Source organism: Dama dama, chromosome 22 (assembly GCF_033118175.1).
Source record: "Dama dama isolate Ldn47 chromosome 22, ASM3311817v1, whole genome shotgun sequence".
NCBI lineage: Eukaryota > Metazoa > Chordata > Mammalia > Artiodactyla > Cervidae > Dama > Dama dama.
The window spans coordinates 11190872-11216498 of NC_083702.1; the positions used below are offsets into that span (position 1 = coordinate 11190872).

At 41.6% G+C, this 25627-nt stretch overlaps 1 protein-coding gene and 1 non-coding gene across 2 annotated transcripts in view; both read right to left on the reverse strand.

Moving 5' to 3' along the window:
- LOC133043610 (chromatin remodeling regulator CECR2) overlaps positions 1-25627 on the reverse strand; it is a 115115-nt gene that overhangs the window by 80762 nt on the left and 8726 nt on the right. The window lies entirely within an intron of this gene.
- LOC133044075 (U6 spliceosomal RNA) lies at positions 13383-13489 on the reverse strand. Its single transcript, XR_009689827.1, has one exon. It is a non-coding gene; the product is annotated as a U6 spliceosomal RNA (small nuclear RNA).

Genomic DNA, 25627 nt, shown 5'->3' on the forward strand with positions numbered 1-25627 from the left:
AGAGTGTTTCCTGAAGAAAACTGTAACAGTGGCTAATCAAAAAAGTCTGACTGCAGCCCATCTTGGGGGACAGAGTGCAGACACACAGCAACACTGCAGTACCCACCCCATCAGGAGAAAGGAGGTGGCTGAGCTCCCAAAGGCCACACACCCCTAATGGAGATGCAAGTCATGTGCAAGCTTCCTGAGTGACTTCAAGAGCTCTGAGGGATATAGCAGACTTCCAGATACAACCACCCCAACCTCAGAAGTCCTCATTCACGGTTGGCTGAGCCTCCAGAAAAAAGGGCTAACAAGCTGACCCCACAGCACGGGGCGGGGGCAGTGGGCAGAGGGTGTCTTTCTATCTTCCATCAGTTAGATCTGCTGAAGACGGGAGGGATCTGAAAGAGTCCTCGTACCCCTGCCCCAAAGTGAAAAACCAGCAAGTGATATTGCTGCACTGGGAGCCAAAGGCTCAGGCTCTTCAGCCCTAAGAATGGGAGCCACGCCAAAGCCCAAGCCTGCTTCAGGCACACACAGCACAGAAGGAGCTGCAGGGTGCAGGGTAGGGCAGGGAATGAAAACGCAAAGCAAAGTCAGAAACAGAAGATGAAGTGTAGCTCTAAGAAAACAACTGGCCTTGGTTGCACTACTGAGTCTCAATGGGGACAACTCCTATGGCTTTACTTTGGGGAACCAGACTAGATACACAGAACTTACCCTTTCCCAAGGGTAATTTATTGTAACTCCTAGTTACAACAAATAGGAACACCAAAACTGCAGCCACAGCAATTGATCATCATTCATTCAACATGCAAAAGAACTAAGGTAAGTTATTAGAGTATCAGCCATGACAAACAAAACCATCACTTACTGATTTCTACAGCAGTACTATTAACACAGAAAATGTTCATTATATATGACTTTAAAAAGAAATAAAACTATATAATATGTTATAATGGGCTTCCCACATGGCTCAGTGGTAAAGAATCTGCCTGCCAATGCAGTAGACACTGGAGACCTGGATTTGATTCCTGGATCAGGAGGATTTCCTGGAGTAGAAAATGGTAACCCACTCCAGTATTCTTGCCTAGAGAATCCCATGGACAGAGGAGCCTGGTGGGCTACAGTCTGTGGGATCGCAAAGAGTCAGACACGACTGAACACACACACACACATAAAACAATGTTATAATGATACCACATATTTTTAAAGTATTCAATATATGTCTGCATGATATAAGTAGATCTACACTGGCTCAAAATAATTATAAATAATCATTACACTTTTCTGCCCATTTCAATCCCATCTCTGCACTAGATATTTCCAGATCTATCTAACCTGACAGTTACTTTCAGCAAAACCCAGCTTTTACATTGCACATTCACTACATCACGTTCATCTGCTGAGGGGAGGCCCAGATGGTCTTTCACACTGGACTGGACAGCAGGAAGCGATGGACTCGCTCCAAAGAGCAAAGCCTCCACCTGCAGCCTTCTGTTAACCCTCCCCATCTCATCCGTCCCGTTCTCAGTTCCTGTATGTACCCTCTGCACAAGTAAGCAAGCTCTGTCCTCCAAGTGTCTCTTCCCATATTCCCATAAAGCAGGGAGAAACAGTGATGTAACACTAAATTAATTCTCAAATAAAGCAATGCTCTTACATTGGTCTCCTAGTCCAAAAACATTACTCTATGCTTAGTGTTAAAAGCTATAGCAGGTACTCAGAGTACATCGCCCCTGATCACAAAGAGCCAATAAAACTTAAGAGTCCAACTAATAAAACAGAACTCATAAATATGCAACAGAGAGAAAATTATACAGTATTTTTAACTGCTGAGCTTAGCTCTCATTTCCAACCCCAACCAAACCCACCACCTTACTGTATGAATCTGGGCAAAGCCCTCATCTGTAAAATGGGAGTTAAACTTAGATGATCTTACCTTCCAGAGTTCTAGAAACAACCAATCAGGGAAGGAAAGATAAATGTGGGCTTCTAGAACGAGTTCCAAGTTTACCTATGAGCAGACAACAACCGAGACTAAACACCAAGTGAATGTGGCAACGGGAAAAATCTCCAGTCTTACTACAGCAGAGCAATCTGAGAGCAAATGCAGAGAAGAGTGTGCTCTCCCTTCCTCCCATCACAGAAACACTGCTCGAGGGTTACTACATCCACAGATCTACTGTCAGGAGAGGAGAGGAGAGGAACCTGTGTGTGCAGCAGCTCTGGATCAGGCACAGTGACGAAGACAAACATGCGTTAGGCACAGTCTCTGATTTGAGGAAGTTTATTTCATTTCATTATTCATCTGAGCACCTACTATGTACACAGACATAGGAACACGTTCCAGGCATTAGGGACTCAAGAGTAAATAGGACAGACAAGATGCCTGCTCAAAAAACTCACAGTCCTGGGTAGTATACAAAGTAAACAAAAAAACGCCAACTGCAGAAAAAGAAAACTGAAAAGACCAGTATGACAGAGAGTGACAGTCACGAAGAGAGGCAGGGCTGCTCTAAACTGGCTGACTGTGAACAAAAGCGTGTGTAATAGGAATTTGCTGTATTATTCTCTCCACAAAACTCACTCAAAATTTCTACTACAAGCCATAGACGGACAGGGTAATCAGTGCAGGTTTCCCATGTGAGATGACATGTGAGCTGAGATTTGAAAACCGGTACAAGGCATGTCTCCCTATGCCCTCCAGACTGAGGCAACTGCTGGTGCAGAGGCCTTAAGGAGCTGGGATCCTTCATGAGAAAAAAAAGGGCTCATCTGTCCACACCAAGAGCCAGGGAGACGAAGGAACAGAACAGGAGTGGAAGCAGAGCCTGTGGGGACAATGGTAAGGAATTCAGAGTTTACTCTAAACCCAAGAAGCAGCCACTGGAGGGTTTTAAGCAGGAGTGAAAACATAGAAATATACTTGTTTTTGTTTTTAATTACAAAGCAATACAAGTTAGGTGCTAAATGATTCCAAGCACATTTATGTTTAGTAATGGGATGAATTTACCTCCCTAATCACTTTAGTTCCTAATTTCAAGCACATCAATGGAAGGACACTTAGTTCAGTACCTGGGGAGGTGGCTCAGAAGCATACCAGGTGAGAGAGAATCAGTGAGAAATTAAATCCTGTTACAGACATCCAAGGGCTTCCCTGCTGGCTCAGCTGGTAAAGAATCTGCCTGCAATGTGGGAGACTTGGGTTCAATCCCTAGGTTGGGAAGATCCCCTGGAAAAGGGAAGGGCTACCCACTCCAGTATTCTGGCCTAGAGAATTCCATGGACTGTACAGTTCATGGGGTCACAAAGAGTCGGACACGACTGAGTGACTTTCACAGACATCCATAAAAACTCTGAGCAAACAGATTGTGGGCTATAATTTCAGACTCATGTAAAGCAGAAAAATATTCTGGCTACTGGGCCAGCAGTCACATAAATAAAGGGAAAAGGTCAAATGAATGATTTCAACCCATCACTGACAGAAAAGAATGGGGACCCCAGATGTCATGTCCATGCTCCTGACTTCTCATCCACTTTAGTTCTGAAGCACCACATAAAAAGAATTTAGAATCCACAGAAACATAAAAAAAAAAAAAAAAAAAGACTCCACAGAGACAGAAGCAGATTAGTGGTGGCCAGAGCTGGGGCAGGGAATGGAGAGTTGTCTAAACGGTATGGGGTCTCCTTGTGGGGTGATGGATATATCCTAGAACTACAAAGAGACAGCAGTTGCACAACATACTGAATTTACTAAATGCCACTAAAGTATACACTTTAAAGTGGTTAATGGTTATGTTATGTGGATTTTACCTCGAATCTTTAAAAATGAAGTTGAAAAGAATGAAAAATAAGAGCAGCTGATGGCGAGAGTACGTAACTCACTGGAAGCAGTTTGAGAGATCCAGGTTCTAATCAAAACTCAAGATAAACTGAATGCAGACCCTTCTTAAACTCAGCAGTATTGACATTTTGGCCCAGAGAACTGTTCTGGGGACTGTGGATATTTGGCAATTTCCTGGGCTTCTAACCACTGGATACTAGGGGGCCCCCTGTCCAAGTTGTGGCAACTAAGAATGTCTCAAGACTGTCAAAGTCCCTTTGAGAGAGGCACAGCACCTTGCTGTCAGACAACCACTAACTTTTCTGCATCTGAATTTCCTCAACCACCAGATGTCCATCACCTTACCCAAGGTCTCTTTCATTTCTGGAATTCGAGTCCACATCTGGTTCACCACCAGTGACCTATACTCCAGTGCAGCCTTCTCTTCCACTAACCTTACTCTGCATCTTACAAGGCTGCTGCAAGGATATGAAATAACCAAGGAAATGCTTTAGTGAAACCTCCTCAAAGAGTAAAACTGGCTAGCCAAAAGAAGTGCTGGTATAGAAGTTCTTCCATTAAGACTCCAAAATCAGTTAATAAAGGAATACTCAAGTCAGAGAACTAGTTTACAAATCTGTAATTTTGTTTTTATTTGTATTTAATATGCCTCTTAAATAAGATCGTCTCTTGAAATTTACTGAAACAGCTCTTCTCAGAGTTTTCAAGGATTTTAGGCTCCTCTGTATTCATACATAAACACCCCAGGAATCCTGGGCAATAAAGGGTTAACCTACTAAGTTCTGTGTATGCTCAAAGAATTACAACCAACTTCATTTAATTATTAAGTAGCCAATAAGCTAATCTCTGTGGCTGGTTAGTGCACTAATGAAATAAGGCCTTCCAGCTCAGAGCTGTCATTCTAATCAGGAGACTGTTCTCCTCAGCTAGTAGAAAGAGTGGCAGGATCTAAGGACTCACATTATGAATTTAAGGAAGGAGAAAAGAATCCATGTCATATTTCACTCTTTTTGTGTTTAAAGCTACCCAAGCTCCTGAACTGACTAAATAAGAAAACTCCAGCCGACGATAGCAAACCACACATTCTTTTCAAGTACATATGAAATAACTAGCAAGTCCACGTTATGGACCACAAAACAAGTCTCAATCACTTTAAAGGATGCCAACCTGAGGCAAGAACCTGTGGAGTAGAGGAGGCATGTATCCCCAAAAGGAAGTAATAGACAAAAACAACAGACAACCCCACTAGCAAAGACAAACATATCCCCACATACATGCTGGCTACTGGTTACTTCTTTTAGTGAGCTGCTTCTCCACATGCTCTTGACTTTCTCTACTATTATATTTGCCCTTATTATTATAATGTCTTCTTATATATTAAGAACATGTACCATGTTTTCATATTCACTGTAAATCTTTTTTCTTCACAGTTTAATTTTGCATTAAAATTATAAATATGAGAAGTTAAAAAAAAAAAAAGATGCCAACTCTACTTGTCTGACCAAAATAGAATTAAGTTAGAAGTCAATAATAGAAAACTCTTTGACAGATTCCCAAGTATTTGAAACTAAATTAAATAACTTTTAAATAACTTTAGGACAAAATGAAAATAAAAGGGTGATAAGCCTGAATGCTTTTCCCTCAAATGAAGAACAAGACAAGGATGACTGCTCCGGTTGCCTCCAATAGACGTTTTATAGGAAGTTCTAGACAGAGCAATAAGGCAATAAAAATAAAAGGTACCCAGATAAGAAAGAAGCTAAACTGTCTTATTTGCAGACATTATCACATCATCTATGTTGAAAACCCAATGGAATCTACAAAAATATTGCTAAAAAAGTGAATTTAGGAAAATTACAGGATATAAGATCAATATATAAAACTCAATTGCATGTCTATAAACTAGCAAAAAACAACTGGAATCTTTTAAAAATGTACAACAGCATGGACTGCCCTGGCAGTCCAGTGGTTAAGACTCCACACTTCATTACCGGGGTGCACTGCGGAACCCTGGCTGGGGAACAAAGACCCCACATACTGTGAAGCACAGTAAAAAACAATTTTTTAAATAATTAAAAAAATTTTAAATGTACAACAGCATAGAAAACAAGTATAAAATGCTTCAGGAAAAATCCAACAAAAGGTAGGACCTAAACTGAAAAACATAAAATTTTTCTGTGAGAAACTAAAGAAAATCGAAACAGAGAGAAGACTAAATACTATTAAAAGGTCAATTTCCCACAAGATGATCTGTATATTCAACATAATCCCAATCAAAATCTCAGCATAATTCTAAAATCCATATGGAAATACAAAGGACATAAAATAGGCAAACAGAGTGAATATCACTAACATTATTTAATTTTAAGAATTATGACAAAATTATAGTAATCAAGACAGTGTGGTATTAGCCTAAAAACAGACAAATTCAATAATGAAACAGGATAATGGTCCAGAAGTGAGCACACACATATGTAAGCAACTGATTCTTTACAAAAGGACAAAGGCAATTCAATGAATAAAGGACGACCTTTCAACAAATGGTGCTACAACACACACAAAACAATTGTGATTAATGCCTCACACCATAAGCAAAAATCAATTCAAAATGGATCATAAATCTAAATATAAAATCCAAAACAGGGTTTCCCTTGTGGTTCTGTGGTTAAAAAAAAAAAAAAAAATCCACCTGCCAATAAAGGAGACATGGGTTCAATTCCTGGTTCAGAAGGATCCCACATGCTGCAGAGCAACAGGTCTGTGCCCCACAACCATTGACCCTAGAGCCTGGGACCCGCACCTACTGAAGCCTGCGAGCCCTAGAGCCCACCCTCAGCAACAAGAGAACCCGCGCACTGCAACTAGAGAGCAGCCCCCACTTGCCAAAACTAAAGAAAAGCCCACGTGGCAACAAAGACCCAGCACAGTCAAAAATAAACACAGAAATATTTTTTTAAAACAAAAAAACTTAAAGAAAATATTAAGAACAGCTTCCCCAGTAGTCCAGTGGTTAAGACTCCACACTTCTACCACAGAGGATGTGACAGGGAAGTTCCACATGCCTCCAGGTGCAGCCCTCCCCTGCAAAAGAAAATCTAAGAGAAAACCTCTGTGATCCTGGGCAAGGAAAAAACATCTTAGATATGATGATAACAGAAGCACAACCATAAAAGAAAAAATTGATAAGTTAGAATTCGAAAATTCTAATTTATAAATTAGAAAGACAACTCATAGACTGCAAAGAAAAGAAAATTCATAGACTGAAAGAAAAGACAACTGACAGACTGAAAGAAAAGATATGTAAAATAATAATTCTGACAAAGGACTTCTATCCAGAACATATACACTTAATAGACTAATTTTTAAAATAAGCAAAATATCCTAATAGAAATTTCATCAACAATATGTGAATCACTTATCATTAGGGAGGTAGCACTCCACACCCACTAGAATGTCACAATCACACAGGCAATACTGAGTACTAATGATGATGGGAAAAACTGGAACTCGTGCAGCCACTGTGGTAAGAAGTTTGGGGCTTTATTATAAACTCAAACACAACTCCAATTCCACTCCTAGGTACCCACCCAGGAGAAAAAAAAAAAATACATGCTCACAAAAACACTCCTTAGCAAATACACAAAGTTATTATTCATACCAGCCAAACGGTGGAAACAATCCAAACGTCCACCACCTCACAAAAAGATCAAGAGAAAAGAGGAGTATATCCATATAATGGAATATAATTCAGTCAGAAAGTATACAAAGGACTTCCCTAGAGGTCCAATGGTTAACACTCTGTGGTTCTACTGTAGGGGGTACAGCTTCAGTCCCCAGTTGGGGAACTAAAATCCCAAATGTTGTGCAGCCAAAAAGAAAAAAAGGGTTCAAAAAAGAAAAATTGAGGACATATCCAAAAGACACAGGCTTATCTGAAAGAACCACAAAGGCCAAAGCTTTTGGCCTTTGGCCTTTGCCAAAGGACAATTTGGGCAACAAAGCTCACAGATCAAAATGAGTATCCAAAGTCTCCAGCTGACAGTAACAGGCTGAGGAGACATGCTGTCAACAAAGCATAAAGCAGCATGCAAGACTGAAAACCAAATCAAAGATGGACACGTATTCAAATAAAGTCTGAGTCTAGTTAGCAGCACTGTTCCAAAGTATCTTTGTTTTGACAAATGTACCCTGGTTGTGTAAGATTCAACATCAGGAAGGCTGGGTAAAGGGTATTCAGCAGGAGTCAGAAAACTAATGTCCACTGACCAAAATCCAACCAGCCACCTGCTCTTATCAAGTTTTATTGAGGAAGTTCACCCGTGGTCCAGTGGTTAGGACTTGGTGCTTTGACTGCCAGGGCCTGAGCTCTGTCCCTGGTTGGGGAATTAAGATTCCGCAAGCTACATGGCATACCAAAGGAAAAAAAAGAAGCAAAACAAGTATCTACTGGAACATAGCCATACCCATTCATTTACTTACTGTCCAGCTATGGCCGCTCTTGCCTTGCACTGGCAGAACTAAGCAATTGCGAGAAAAGACCATCTGTCCACAAAGCCTAAAATCCTTACTATCTGGCCCTCTACAGAAAAAGTTTGCTAACAGGGTAATACATGAACTCTTGGGACTGTAACAATAACTTTTCAGTAACTCGAAAATTATTCCGAAATATAAAGGGTTCGGGGCGTCCCTTGTAGCTCAGTGATGAAGAATACACCTGCCAACGCAGGAGACACAGGTTCGATCCTCGGTCTGAGATGGATCCACATGCCGTGGAGCAACTAAGCCTGAGCACTGCAATTACTGAGCCTCATGCCCAATTACTGAAACCCACGCGCCCTGGAGCCCGAGCTCAGCAGAGAGAACCTATCACAGTGAGAAGCCCGCTCGGCAACTAGAGACCCTGCTCGTTGCAAGGACAAGGCTCTCCTGGGGTCCCCTCAACCATCTCTACAAAGACAGATGAGGTTATGATTACACAGATACGCAGCCAGTTACTTAAGAGAGCCCCCACCCCCTTCAGAACAACCTCTCCCCTCTCTCTGGCCTTCCCAGGCTTGCTGGCTTTCCTCATGTTCCCAAACCTGGGAGAAAAGCAGATGGCAGACAGCACAGGGCTCAAAATGCAGCCCCCTTTAAAACAAAGATTTTAAATTCAAAATGAAGTGTTCTGCAGGAAGCAGGACATTGCAAAGCACCTCCCCTAGGGGCTGGGAGGTGGTGATCTCTGGCTTCCTTGATCTCAGCACCATTCCTTAATAGTCAGCACCATCCGCAGAAACCACCACCACCTACTCCAGAACATCTCTGTGGCTGCGTGTTTCTGAGCTCTCCACTCCCCTCATACTTTTTTTTTTCTTTTGTGTATTACAAACCTCTTTTCCTCAGTGAGGCAACCCGAGTTTGGGATAAAAATTGAGGATATTCCTGAAGATTTCACCACAACTACATTCAAGGGGCAAAGACCTAGATTTTTCAACTTCCAAGGAAGTTAAAATATTTTTAAGAAAAATTTATAAATCAAACACAAAACATTATCTAATACCTGGCGGTCGTTTAGTCGGTAAGTCATGTCTGACTCTCGCGATCCCATGGAGGTAGCCCGCCAGGCTCCTCTGTCCATGGAATTTCCCAGGCAAGAATACGGGATTGGGTTGCCGTTTCTTTCTCCAGGGGATCTTCCCCATTCGGGGATTGAACGCAGGTCTACTGCCCAACAGGCAGACTCTTTACCGACTGAACTATCAGGGAAGTCCATTTATTCTAGACATGATCCCTGCAGGTACAAAGTAGTAGATACTGTCAAGGTCCTCAGAAAGTCTGAAGAAAAATGAGGACACTCAGACAAAATGTGGAAGCCAAATGTGATTCCTAGATTTTTTTAAAAGTAATACTATTTTAGAACTTAATATAAAATATATCCAACTATGATATGTTCACTTGAGAATAAGCCAAATAAAGAAAAAATAATCACCACAGAAGCCTCAACTTGCCAGCTTTAAAGTTGAAGATATGCTTAAAGAATGTGTCTCTTAAATCTTAAGATTTCTGAACAAAATTCAGAAAGGATGACTAAATATATTTACTTTAGTAAAATCCACCATCTCCATTCATGGTACACTCATATGCCTAAGCACACTCCTGACTCTCCACCCAAATTACCACTCACCTCCCACATCACCCAAACCCTAAACACCATGCACAAGTGTCTTCCCAGGAGAAGACCTGGAAATATCAGAGTGGAAGACAACTTGCCTCACCTAAAGATGAGAAAGCTGAGGTCCAGAGAATGGAAGAGACCTGCCAAGGTCCTAGAGCTAAAACTTGGAGCAAGGCCAGGGTCCACCAGCCTGGGGGCCCAGCGCCTGCACCAAGCAAGGCCTCCCTCCCTGTTCCCTGCCCCTGCTGAGCCAGACCAGCTCACACCTCTGAGCCCAGAGCTTCTCATGCTTTAATATGCGCAGGAATCATCTGGAAATTTCACTTAAATTCAAAATCTGAAACAGTCATCTCAGGGTGAGGCCTGAGACTCTGCATTTCTAACAAGCTCCCAAGCAATGCTGATGCTGCTGGTCTGAGGTCCACAGATGGAAGGGAAGGTCTGGAAGCATGTGATTCTATCCTAGCCAATTCAGACTTTTACTTCCTGTACAATTTATGATTCACGAGTCTACAGGAAATCTCCCTAGGCCTCAGTCTTCTCATAAAAATTCTGTTTTATAAGGCCCAAATGATAGAAGTCATACATCAATTCAAAATTCTTGGCATTTACTGAATTTTTGGTGAATAGCTAATTTGAATACAACTTTTAAGTTGGCATTATTCAGGTATTTGACGTTTTAAGGCACTTAATTTCCATATTAACTTAGTGGGTAAGTATATTATCCCCATTTTTAAGAATGAGAACACCAGGTGTGACGGCGCTCAGAGTGCAGCGTCACCCAGGTGCAGAGCATGGCCACGGAGACAGCCCGGGCTGGCTCCACAACCTGTGTTCTTAACCACCTCACTCTCCAGAAACGTTAACTGTTATTTTTCCTCCTCGACTCCAAATCCCAGTTCACAATTTCTACCACACGTTTCTAACTTGAAGCTGTGTGTAAGCCTAAACTCAGCGTGCCCCACATTTACTGCCTTCACCCCAGAGCCAGTCCTCGTCTCAATGAAGAGTGACTGCCTCTGGGCGGCCCCCAAGCCAGAGTCCCAGGACTCACAGGGATGGCACAGTCCTCCTCAGTCAGGTCCGCACCCCCTCCTCACAGCACTGAGTTTACAACCCCCACACTGTCCTGAGGTGAAATTCACAGATAACGATGCCTTCTTACAGCCATAAATATAATTTACAACCATAAACATAACTGATATATTACCCCAACTGTAATCAAGAGAAGACAAAAATTAAATACATAATAAAAAGTATTTCAAAATGTAAATGCTTAAGCATGGACTCACTAGAAGACACAGCAGTCATTTGTTAAAATAGAACCCAAAATAAAAACACAGACCAACACCAGGCTGAGGTGTAAGCAATTAACTATGACCAGTGATGAGTAAGATATAATATAGGATATTCCGAAACGGTGAAAAACTCTCATCAACGTTTCAAACAAAACAGTGTAATCTTTCCTTGGTCCTGAACAGTGGCACTCCTAAAAATCTTGGTACATGTTTAAACACTGCAAAAACTACCCTGTGTTGACATGTAAAACCGTAAGTTGGGATTTAAATCCCAGTTTTTTCTTCACCTACATTTAAGACCTCAGGCTGGATGTGGGACATCTGGCACCCCTGCCCATCCTCTCTCCGCCAGTGCTGCCTCTGATCTCTGGCACCAAAAGGCCTCCACAAATCCCCAGAACACTCTGGGGATGACACACCCCCGGGGATGGAACTGGGACCACAGTACTAGTCTCTTCAAGCCACTGTCCAACCAACTCTGTGTCCAACCCTCACCCGCAGCAACATTCAATCTCCAGCTCGGGTTGGCAGCTCTCACCGAGGCAACTGGCACAGCCTGGTAACTGCCTTTCTGGTTCCAACCTGCTGCCTCTGTACTAAGAGGAACTGAACTCTACTCTCCATTCAGTCAACAAATATTTACTGCACACTAACATATCCCATCCTGCTCCAAACATTCTAAATCACAACATTCTCTCCTGCTCAAACTAGAATAGCTCATGACCTACGGCAATTTTCAAACAGTGCTCTATTTTTATCTGTTTTAAATACTGAGTTCCTGCATAAAATTTCCTTTTAACAAAGTAATTCACAGCTTTAAAAGTCTGAAAACCCCAACTTTCAGAATAAAATCGAATAACCTTCCTACCTAAGCATCACCTCAGCACTAACCTAGCCTCGTCTCCTGTACCCCCACCCACCTTGCAGATGGCCCCCCAGTGCCCTCCTCTCTCTGGCACAGTCTCTTCCTCCCTCCCACATGGACTGTCATCCTACTAAGTGACCCTCTCTCTGTACCTATGCACCTGTTGATTCTCTACCCAGCCTTCCAGGCTGAGGAAGCTGTGAAACCGTCCCAATTCCCCTACATCCATCCCCCAACAGGCTCAGCTATTTTTTGTAAAGCTCCTAGCTTCTGCTGTACTTTTTGCACACTTCCATTTTAACAAATACTGTACTACAATAGTCTATTTGAACATCTACCTCTATAATATCTCCCTTTCTCTCTCAAATTTTGTGAGCAGTGACCAAGTCTTTTACTTTACTTACTGGCACCTGTCAGTGTACAGAGCTATCCTCTCAAGGGTAAGCTGACTGAGTGATATTAGTAGCTTTCTCTTCTTTTCAATCTAAAATATAAATTTCCCTACCCAAGTGATTAAAATAAATATCACTAACAGTAAACAGCCTCCTAGGTGGCATAGTGGTAAAGAAATTGCTTGCCAATGCAGGAGACACAAGAAACGTGGGTTTGATCCCTGGGTTGGGAAGATCCCCTGCAGAAAGAAATGGCAACCCACCCCAGTATTCTTGCCTGGGAAATACCATGGACAGAGGAGCCTGGCAGGCTACATTCCATGAGGTTGCAAAAAGTAAGACATGACTGAGCATGCAGACACACACAAACACTAATGTTTACATAAAAAGAAAGCCATGGAAGGAATAGTCCTACTCACGGCTTGGGGGAAAGTTTGCAGTGATCCAAAAACATCTGCTTCACTGACTATGCTAAAAGCCTTGTTGTGATATGGATCACAACAAACTGGAAAATTGTTAAAGAGATGGGAATACCGGACCACCTTACCTGATTCCTGAGAAACCTGTACACAGGTCAAGAAGCCACAGTCAGATTCAGACACGGAACAATGGTTCAAAATTGGGAAAGGAGTATGTCAAGGCTATGCTTATTTTTTGTTTTAAATATTTATTCACTTACTTTTTAAATTTATTTACTATTGTTCCATGTCTGATTTAATTGAAGGTAATTGCTTTACAGTATTGCATTGGTTCTACCAAACATCAACGTGAATTAGCCATAGGTTGACCCATGTCCCCCCCACCTCCCTCCCCGTCCCACCCCTCGAGGTTGTCATCGAGCAAAAACATGGAATCCTTCACAAATCTGCATGTCATCCTTGCACAGGGGCCATGCTAATCTTCTGCGTATTCTTCCAATTTTAGTGTACATACTGCCGAATCAACTATCACCCTGTTCATCTGACTTCTATGCAGAGTACATCACAGGAAATGCCAGACTGGACTTAAGGTTGCGCAAGCTGGAATCAAAATTGCCAGAAGAAATATCAACAACCTCAGATATGCAGATGACACCACCTTGATGGCAGAAAGTGAAGAGGAACTAAAAAGTCTCTTGATGAGAATGAAAGAGGAGAGTGAAGAGCTGGCTTAAAACTCAAACGTTCAAAACTCGAAGATCATTGCATCTGGCCTCAGCACTCTGTGGCAAACAGAAGGGGAAAAAGGGGCAACAGTGACAGATTTTATTTTCTCGGGCTCCAAAATCACTGTGGATGGTGACTGCAGCCACTGAAATTAAAAGACGCTTGCTCCTTGGAAGGAAAGCTAGGAAGGAAAGCTGACAAATCTAGACAGCGTATTACAAGCAGAAACATCACTTTGCCAACCAAAGCCCGTATAGTCAAAGCTACAGTTTTCCAATAGTCATGTACGGACCTGAGACCCGGACCATAAAAAACACTGAATGCTGAAGAACTGATGCTTTCGAACTGTGGTGCTGGAGAAGACTTGAAAGCCTCTTGGACTGGAAAAAGATCAAACCAATTAATCCTAAAAGAAGTCAACCCTGAATATTCAGTGGAAGGAATGATGCTGAAGTTGAAGCCCCAACACTTTGGCCACCTGATGCAGAGAGCCAACTCACCTGAATCTAGTGAAGACTGAGGGCAGGAGGAGAAGAGGGTGACAGAGAATGAGATGACTGGATGGCATCACCAATTCAATGGACATGAGATTGAGCAAACTCCAGGAGATAGTGAAGGAGAAGCCTGCACGCTGCAGACAATGAGGTTGCAAAGAGTCCAACACAACTGAGCAACTGAACAACAGTAACAACTTGAAATCAGCAGCTTCTGACATGAAACAGTAAGTGCCCAACAACACATATGAAACAATCTTACTAAAACTGTTTAACTTGAATCTAATCTTGAGTTAACAGAAAAATTCAAAACATGTAATATTCTATAAGACAACTGACACTCATCAAAGGGTTGTAAAGAGCAAAAAGTCAAGAGGGCTACTCTAGATGAAAAGAAATTAAATAATATCCAGGTGCAATGCAAGAAACCTTGACCAAAACCAAACCAACAATGAAAGATATTTTTCTGATGGGGGCAGGGGGAGGAACTGAATATTAGATTAGATAATGCTATAAATATGCTTAAATAATATTATGAAACTGTTTTTAATTTTCCTTAGAAGTATTAATAGTATTGTGGCTGTAAAGGAGAACATTCTTATTTTTATATTGTTCTTAGGCAATGTATGCTGAAATATTTAAGAATGAAATATCATGATGTATGTACGATAAAAAGCCTTTGACTCTGTGGATCACAAAAACTGTGGAAAAGTCTTAAAAAGAGATGGGAATACCAGACCACCTGACCTGCCTCCTGAGAAATCTGTATGCAGGTCAAGAAGCAGCAGTTAGAACCGGACATGGAACAATGGACTGGTTCCAAATTGAGAAAGGAGAACGTCAAGGCTGTATATTGTTGCCCTGTTTATTTTACTTCTATGCAGAGAACATCATGGGAATCCCGGGCTGGATGAATGAAGTACAAGCTGGAATCAAGACTGCCGGGAGAAATATCAATAACCTCAGATATGCAGATGACACCATCCTTATGGCAGAAAGCAAAGAGGAACTAAAAAGCCTCTTGATGAAAGTGAAAGAGGAGAGTGAAAAAGTTGGCTTAAAACTCAACATTCAAAAAATGAAGATCATGGCATCTGGTCCCATCACCTCATGGCAAATAGATGGGACAAAAAAATGGAAACAGTGACAGACTTTATTTTCTTGAGCCCCGAAATCACTGCAGATGGTGACTGCAGCCATGAAATTAAAAGACGCTTGCCCCTGGAAGAGCTATGACCACCCTAGCTGGTGTATTAAAAGCAGAGACATCACCTTGCCAACAAAGGTCCATTTACTGAGTGTTATGGTTTTTCCAGTAGCCATGTATGGATATGAGAGTTGGACCATAAAGAAAGCCAAGCACCAAAGAATTGATGCTTTTGAACTGTAGTGTTGGAGAGGACTCTTGAGAGTCCCTTGGACTGCAAGGAGATCCAACCAGTCCATCCTAAAGGAAATCAGTCCTGAATATTCACTGGAAGGACTGACGCTGAAGCTCCTATACTTTGGCCACCTGATGCAAAGAACTGACTCACTGGTAAAGACCCTAATGCTGGGAAAGACTGAAGGCGGGAGGAGAAGGGGATAAGAGGATGAGATGGTTGGATGGCATCACCACCTCGATGGAAATGAATTTGAGCAAGCTCCCGGAGTTGGTGACGGACAGGGAAGCCTGGCATGCTGCAGTCCATAGGGTCACAGAGAGTCAGACACCGCTGAGCATGAGCATGCATTTTATGCATTATAAAATAAGTGCTTATTTATGTTTATACAAAGTGTGTATGGGCTTCCCCAGGAGGCTCAGCGGTAAAGTATCTTCCCCTGGAGGAAGAAATGGCAACCCACTCCATATTCTTGCTTGGGAAACCCCATGGACAAAGGAGCCTGGTGGGCTACAGTCCATGGGATTACAAAGAGTTGGACAGGACTTAGCAGGTGAACAGTTCCATTCAGTTGCTCAGGCGTGTCCAACTCTTTACAACCCCATGGACTGCAGCATGCCAGGCCTCCCTGTCCATCACTTCCAATGAGCAGTTGAACAACAATAATATTCACATCATCTGAAGCAGAACTATATTCTGAAGAACGATCCTCTTCTGGGAAATCAGTAGTATATATGTTGCTCAGACAATCAGAGAAAGCATCTGTATAAAATTCACCAAAAAATTCTTCACTCAAAATTTTGTGACATGTCATTTTTTGAAAATTTTACACTTATAATACACACAAGGTTGGAGAAAAACCTAGTGGAGCAAAATGTGAATGATAATAACAATCTCGAATTGTATAATGAACCTGTGATCAATATGAAGCTCTAACAACGTTACACAATGATGTCAATTGTATCAAGCCTACACACATATCTCCAATCAACAACATTTTGGTAACAAAACACGTACTGATACATCTCCAGTTAATAATATGACAATTGCATGCAGGTGTAAGAAATACTACAGAGAAACCCGTGCACTTTGCTCAGTTTCCTCCAACACTAACATCTTGCACAACTATGATATTGCCACCAGGAAACTACATCCACTGATCTTATTCAGATTTCTCCAGTTTTACTTGTACTAATCTGCATGTGAGCCTGCATTCACAGCTTTTTATCCCATTAATCATTAAGTACTTGAGGAATCAAATGCCAAATAAACAAATTGATTGTTTTTCCTTCTTAAATTATCGTGTACCAACTATCTCAATAATCTACTCTTTATTTTCATCATCAAATTCCATCCTCCAAAGAAAGAGCTAACACACACAATGCTGGTGCTTCTGCAGCAGCCAACCACTGCAGCCAACTTTCTTTAAGATTTATTTTTTGGCCGTGCTGGGTCTCCCTTGCTGCATGCAGGCTTTCTCTAGTTGTGGAGAGTGGGGGCTATTCTCTAATTGCGGTGCGCCGGCTTCTCTCTGCACTGGCATCTCCTGCTGCAGAGTACGGGCTCTAGGGCACCTGGGCTTGGGTAGCTACAGCACACTGGCTCAGTAGTCGTGGCTCCCAGGCTGCAGAGCACTGGCTCAGTAGTTATGGCACAGGAGCCTATTTGCTCCGCGCCACGTGGGATCTTCTCAGACCAGGGATTGAACTGGTGTCCCTTGCATTGTAAGGTGGATTCTTAACCACTGGAACACCAGAAAAGTCTGCTGCAGCCAACTTTTGAGGAAAACCCCCTTTCACGAACCCAGAATGAAGATATGTCTTTTTCAACATAAAATGATTACTGTATGGCCCAGAATTAAGCTGAACTTCGCTTCTAAGGGTTAGCCCTCTGGACTGTCCCAGACAGTTCTATGCAAATAGAAAAATATCACTTACTTCTTAGAGATTAAACGAAGAGCTATAAAAATACTTCTCATACACTATCAACAAAACATGTAAAAAGCAACTATAAAACCTCTAGAAGAAAACACAAAAGAAATTCTTGGTGATCTTAGGTTAGGCTATGATTTTTTAAATACAATACCAAAAGCATGATCCAAAAAAAAAAAAAAAAAAAAGACACTGTTAAGAGAATTAAAGATAAGCCCTAGAACAGAAGAAAATATTTTCTCAGTATGCATTTATAAAGAATTTCTATTGTAAATACATGACAAACTCTCGAAACTCAATATTAAGAAAACAACCCAATTTTTTAAATGGGCAAGAGACTTTTTTTTAAATGGGCAAAGATTTTAAAAGATAATTCTCCAAAGTGTGTAGATGGCAAATAATACTCGGTACAATTAGTCATGAGGCAAATGTAAATTCAAAACACAAGATAGCAGTATGTACCTATTAGGACAGTTTTCAAAACAACACTGACAGGAACACACACTAGATACAGAGGAACTGAGGCTCACACACTACTGGAGGGAATGCCAGAAACCACCACACTGTTTTCCAAAGGGAACCGCACACTTTCCGGCACTCTACAATCCTGCTGCTAGGTATTCACAATGACATCTGTACATGAGCACTTAAGCAACTTTATTCATGATCGCCCAAACTAGAAATAGCTCAAATGGTCTTCTGATGAATGGATAAACAAACTCGTGTGTCCCAACAAAGGAATATTTGGCAATAAACAGAACCAAATGCTGACACACGCCACAACAGGAATTAACCTCAAATGCACTCTGCCAAGGAAAGACATCAAGCCCAAATGGCTGCATACTGTATAGTTCCATTTATGTGACACAGATAAGTGACTGCCAAGGGCTAGAGGAAATGCTTAGTTACCAAGGGGCATGATGCAAGTTTTTAGGGAATGAACCTATTCTACACCTTGATTGTGATAGTGTTCGACAACTGTAAAAAGTCACAGAATGTACACTAAACACGGGGGCTGCTAATATGCATAAATTATACATTAATTGAAATAACTGAGAAAGAAATTTGTTTGGAAAACAATTTGGCAGTTTCTTATAAAGATGACCCAACAATTCCATGGCTAGCTATTTACTCAGAAGAATTGATAACAATTATCTACACCAAGTCTTGTAAGTGAATATGTGAAGTGAAAGTCACTCAGTCATGTCTAACTCTTTGTGACCCCATGGACTCCTCTGTCTATTGAGTTCTCCAGGCAAGAATATTGGAGTGGGTTGCCATTTCCTTCTCCAGTAAGTGAATATACACAGCACTTATATTCAGAACAACTGAGACACACAACAATATAGATCCATCTCAAAATCATGCTGACCAAAGCCAGATACAAAGGAACATGGACTGTAAGACTATTTATGTGAAATTCTAGAGATGGCAAACTAATCTACAGTCACAGAAAGCAGATCAGTGACTGTCTCAGACAAGAGTGGAAGTCGACTGCCAAGGGACCCAAGGAAAATTCGGTAGTGACAAAAATGTTCTATATTTTTGCGGGTGATTTTTGACCACGGTGTGTGACTTGTGGGATCTTAGTTCCCTGAACAAGGATCAAACTTGTGCCCTCAGCAGTGGAAGCAGAGTCCTAACCACTGGACCACAAGGAAACTCCCTCAAAAATGTTCTGTATCTTGATTGAAGTAAAGATATTCAAAAGGGTGCATGCATTGGTCAAAACTCGAACTACATACTTAAAAAAGATGCAAGTTTATTGTATTTAAATTATAGTTAATAAAATTGACTTTAAAACACAATGTTAATGAACACTTGACTCTCAGCATAACCCTATGGAATGAGCAAAAAACTCTCCAACAAAGAAGCTGAGGCTCAGAGATAGTCTGTCCACACCCTGAGCACTGCCTGGACTGGAGCCAGTATTATTCCAATGAAATCTTTTTTCCTTATTATTATTCTTCTTCACATATTTACAGCTTGAAATTTAAATCATTTTATCAACTTTTCCCTATTACTGGGATAAATGACTTGGCTTCAGTCTGCTTAAAAACTATCCCAACAACCAAACAAATGTGTGATCCAGGATAGAGATGAAGGACAACACCTATAAAAGTCACTGTGGGGACAAGTGACAACGTTTGGATATTGATATATTACAGAATTATTGTTAATTTCTTAAATGTGAATATGCTGATGCAGTCATGTGGGAGAGGGTCGCTATTCTTAGGAAGCGCATGGCAAAGTATTTCAGGAGAAAAGTATCACGTTGCCAGGTTACTTTCTAATGGTTCATCAAAAAAGAAAACATAAAATAGAATGTTAACAAGTGGTGAATCTAAACTAAAGGTATGCAAGGCTCACCTATATTTGTCTTTGAACTTCACTGTAAGTTTGAAACATTTTTAAGTATAACGAAAAAAGATCTGAAGCTTTACAATTTTTTTATTTACAAATTATCTTACTTTGTGAAAATTAGTATATCAATGTTTATCCACTTAAGACGAAATTTCCAAGAAAAAAAAATTTATAAAATCAAATACTAGAAACAGTTTTGAATCAAACACTTTTAAATCTACGAATGAAAACTATAAACGCCAGTCTTCCCCTGGTAGCACAGTGGAGAGGAATCCGCCTGCAAATGCAGGGGACACAGGTTCCATCCTTGGTCTGCGAAGATCCTAAATGCCTCGGAGCCTAAGCCGGTGCACCACAATTCCTAAGCCTGTACTCTAGAGCTCACAAGTCGCTACTCCTGCATGTTGCAACTACTGAAGTCCATGTGCCTAGAGCCTGTGCTGGCAGTAAGAGAAGCCACTGCAATGACAAGACCATGCACTGCAACGAACAGCAAAAGCAACAAAGACCCAGGGAAGCTAAAATAAATAATTTCTTAAAAAATTATGAATGCCAACTTTTAAGTGTGAAAAGAATGATACAATTTGAAAATAACAATTTTGCAACTATTATGTAATGATTGACTCAGGCAAAGCAGCATGCAAGGATTAAAATGGGTGAAATTTTGATGGTAAACAGGACATTTACATAGCATCTCCCAACCAGGTATGTCTCCGATTATAAGGGGAAAACAGTGTATTCACAGCAGAGAGAGCTGGCAGACACCACCTCAAACCAAGCAATGAAAGTTAATAATAACCATCGCCATCAGACTAAGTGACATCACGTGACTCTCATCTGCTGCCCTGAGGACACACCACTCCTTTAGCACTGCCAAAACACAGGACCTCAATCTCATCAAGGGAGTGCATACAACAAACCCATATTGAAGAACAGTCTCAATTTCAGAAGGTCAAGGTTATGAAAGACAAAGACTGAAAAACTACTCTAGGCTAACAGAGCTGAAAGAGATCCAATAGCTAAATGCAACACATGATCCTACATTAAAAACCCAAGCCACCAAAATAATTTCTAAAATAATACTGAATTCAAAATCATAAAAATCTATAAATTACACATTAATATCTACAGATCTTATTCAGTATTAATTTCCTGATTCTGATAACTATATTATGGCCATGTAAGAAAATGTCTGTGTTTTTAAGGCATAGTAGTTCATTGGAAGGACTGATGCTGAAGCTGAAACTCCAATACTTTGGCCACCTCATGCAAAGAGTTGACTCGCTGGAAAAGACCCTGATGCTGGGAGGGATTGGGGGAAGGAGGAGGGGACGACAGAGGATGAGATGGTTGGATGGCATCACTGACTCAATGGACACGAGTCTGAGTAATCTCCAGGAGTTGGTGATGGCCAGGGAGGCCTGGCGTGCTGCGATTCATCAGGTCGCAAATAGTCAGACACGACTGAGTGACTGAACTGAACTTAGTGTACAGTGTTAGTAACTCAATTGTGTCCGACTCTTTGCAACCCCAGGGGCTGTAGCCCCCTAGGCTCCTCTGTCCATGGAATTCTCCAGGCAAGAATACTGGAGTGGATTGCCATCCCCTTCTCCAGGGGATCTTCCCCACCCAGAAATTGAACCTGGGTCTAAGGGGCCGCACAGAGTCGGACACGACTGAAGCGACTTAACAGCAACAGCAACAGCTCCTGCATTGCAGGCAGACTGTTTATCATCTGAGCTACAGAGAATTCCTTTTTAAGGCACAAAAACACTGAAATGTTTAGAAGTGAGGGGTATCATGTTTGCAACTTACTCTCAGGGAACAGACAGGTGGTTCCTAAAGGCAGAGGTGATGTGATGGGTAAATGGGTCACCAGGTACAAATCTCCATTCATAAGTCAGTCCTGGGGATGTGATGTACAACATGGTGACCATAGTCAATAATACTGTGTTGTATTGATGTATATGTGAAAATTGCTAAGAGAATAGATCTTAAAAAGTTCTCAAAAAATAAAAAAAGTTCTCATCTCAAGAAAAAAAAATTGTAACTATATGTGGTGTTGAATCTAACTTGCAGCGATCAGCCCTTAATATACACAAATATGGAACCATTATGCTCTTCACCTGAAACTAACATAATGTTATATGTCAACTGCATTTCAATTAAAAAAAAAAGGATAGATAAGCTGACGCATGAGAAACACTAAGCAGTGCCTGGAACACCCACAGTGGGCACCAAATTCATGTTAGCTTTTGTAATGAAATGGAAGATAAAAACTGACTATGAAGAAAGTTCAAGACAAGACTTCAAACATAGACAGTAATAAGAGAAGTCTAATGAACAAAAACACTAATCCTATCTTGGGTAGAAAAAAAAAACTTTCTGTCCATGGCTGTTATGATCGTAAACAACTAAAAATAAAACCTCAATGCTCCATTGAGGATTGGTTAAATAAAGTCAGACCATAAATGCTCCGAAGCTATTAAAGTCACAATGTATGCTATGAAAGGGCATTCTACATGGTATATTATTGTTAACTGAGTAAAACAGGAATCACAAGAGTATGTAAAAGTATGAGCCTGTGTTTATAAAATACTTAATACACGCACATATCCCTCTTTGGGGGGCAAGGAGTGCAGACTCCTTCAGATGCTTGGGGGTTCCTGCACGATGGACAGCACTGGTGGGGGTGCTGAAGTCTTCCTATTAATCCCCCTAATTTCTGCTCCTCCAAATGCAAGAGTTTGGTTTGCATCGCAGCTTCTCGTTGTGACCTAACTGCTTTTCCACGCTAGCCTGGTAACCCTTGTATTTCCTAAGCTACAATCCCAAGAATGGGAATTGACCCAGTGCATCTTTTCAGGCAAGATGTGTCAGGTTACTAGCCAGGATATAGACTTACTTCACGCGGTAGGAGAGAGAGGGAGCAAAGGGCAGGTAGAACAGTCAGATTAACTTTCAAAAATTTTTGTACAGCCAGGAAGGAGATAAGACAAATAAGTGAAGGAAATACTCCTTTCTGTGGAGATGTTACTTCCCCAGGCATGGGGAACTGTGATTAGAAAGAACATATCACACTGCTGGGCTCAGCTGGTAAAGGATATGCCTGCGATGCAGGAGAACCTGGTTCGATTCCCGGGTCAGGAAGATCTGCTGGAGAAGGGATAAGCTATGCACTCCAGTATTCTGGCCTGGAGAATTCCATGGACTGTATGGTCCATGGGGTCGCAAAGAGTAAGGCACGACTGAGCGACTTTCACATCACACTGATAGCTATCCTGTTTGTACATAAACTCTCATTACAGAAGGATCAGAGTCCCATTTAAGTAGTAGTCTTCAGTTCAGTTGCTCAGTCGTGTCCGACTCTTTGCGACCCCATGGACTGCAGCACACCAGGCCTCTCTGTCCATCACCAACTCCAGGAGTTTACTCAAACTCATGTCCATTGAGTCAGTGATGCCATCCAACCATCTCATCCTCTGTCTTCCCCTTCTCCTCCTGCCTTCAATCTTTCCCAGCATCAGGATCTTTTCAAATGAGTCAGCTCTTCGCATCAGGTGGCCAAAGTATTGGAGTTTCAGCTTCAGCATCAGTCCAATTTCAGCTTCAACATCAGTTACACTATCAGTAATAGTCTTACAGATCATTAAATACTAACAAAGAATCTAAGAACTGGAGAATTCCAAACAAACAATAGATAAGCAAGAGTAAATCTAAAATTCTAATGATAAAAAGGGTACATTTCTGTGCCCAGATTTTCATTTTCCTAAACAGGAAGCTAAAACAAGGAGCAACTGGCAATCCTAGGGGTGGGATCACTACTACCCCACCTCCCAACAATCAGAAGGGGAAAAAGAGTGAAGAGGACTGTCAGCACAAAACAGGGAAGAAAATTTGGAAACTCTTTTAAAAAGCCGGGGAAGGATTGTCCCACAATGCACCTCTTCAGTAAGGCACTAAAATGTTAACATGGGAGGAATTGAGGATTCTTCTCATATTGCGTATTATTCATGAAAAATTTTTTTAAACATTCATTCTTTCCCACCATTCTCTTACGCCTCCTAGAGAGCTCTCTTCCTCTCTCATTCCAGGAGAATGCAGTTTTAGCTGCTCCCTCTTCCTCTCTCCAATAGCCTTCTCTAATGTCATCTCTTGCTTTGGCTGTTGTTCAGTCGCTGCTAAGTCGCGTCCAACTCTGCAACCCCATGGGCTGCAGCATGCCAGGCTCCTTCCTCTGTTCTCCACAATCTCTGAGAGTTTGCTCAAATTCATGTCCATTGAGTCGGTGATGCTATCTCCAACCTCTTCCAATCACCAACCCAATGGGTGTTTTCAACTGTAATTGTAATTTTCCTGTACTTCCCTGAAACACTCAGCAATGCAGACCCTAGAGCTGCGCAACCATCCTCAGGCAGCCGCCTGAGCACCTAAGGCCATCGTCACTGAGCAGCATAGCTGCCACGATCCTCCAGACCCCATGTTCTAGGACAGACCACACTGCTTTTTAGTGCAGCGTCCCATCACTTGCAGCTCAAAACATCCTTACCCCATACTACCTTCCTGATGCACCCAACACTGACTATTATCTAGTTCCACTCAAAGCCAGCGACAAGGTCTCTTCCTGTCACTGCTACCTGCAGCATTTTACACCCACTTCACTCCTAGAGATAAGCCTAGATACCAAAACATGTAGTACTCAGGACATTCTTTGTCTAAAACTTTAAGATCATTCTTGTCTAAAACTTCAGTGCCTGAATAAAAAAGATCCACACAAGTGGGTCTGGCATTCCAGGCCTGCTGCAGCATCCTGCCTCCATTTTTCAGTAGCCCTCCACAGAAGAGAACTCTGATCTTTCGCTGACCCCCTCCCAGCTCTGCCTTCTCCAGAAAGCACTTCACTCATGACCCCTGAGGCCTTTGAACTCCTGCAGCCATAGCTGCTCCCCAGCCAGCCACCCTTTCCTCCCCCACAACTACTCCAATTCCCCAGGGCAGCAGAAGAACCACATCCAGTCCCTTAGCTCTGCAATCATTCTGGGGCAGTTAGTATTAATAAAAGTGACAACAGAGAAAGGAGACTGCCTGGGATTTCAGATTCCACTTTTCTTTGTAATTTCACTACTACTTTAGAGTTGCATGTTACAGAAATCTAAAGTACAGTTATAGATAATGAAGAGAGGGGCTCCATCAAAAGTGATGAAAATCCAGCTATATGGACACAGGTATTCTCAATACTGTTAGAACATTCCCCTCCCAATCCCCAACATCCAGTAAGAAAAGCTGGGGTGCCTGCTTCAGCAGCACAGTGGAAAATAGGGGAGAAAAGGTCTTTCAGAAACAATGTGTGGGACAGTAACCCAAATCAATATCAGCCTAAGAGTGAGAAAAAATTAAATCCCTTATTCATGACACAAGTGAGGTTTCTCTTAGTCACCTTTCCCCTATCTAAGTGTCCCCTAGACAAAGAACTGATTATAAAAACTGTCTCTCACACCCAGAAGACTCTGCAAACACAACCTTTCAGGGAAATAAGAGACACAATGGGGATGGGGGAGAAAAGATTTGCTAAAGTAGATTTGCTAATTTAACACATTTTCTGTCAAGCAAATCAACTGTCCTCAGTGCATTGTTGTTGAAACAATGACCACTCAGGGAGCAGTGTTCATCAAAAGCAACTGGCCTACAGAAAAACACTCTCCCCTCCACCAGACTGCTCACAGCAGTCTCAGCTGTAAGAACTTACTCCATTCTTAGCAATTATTAATGG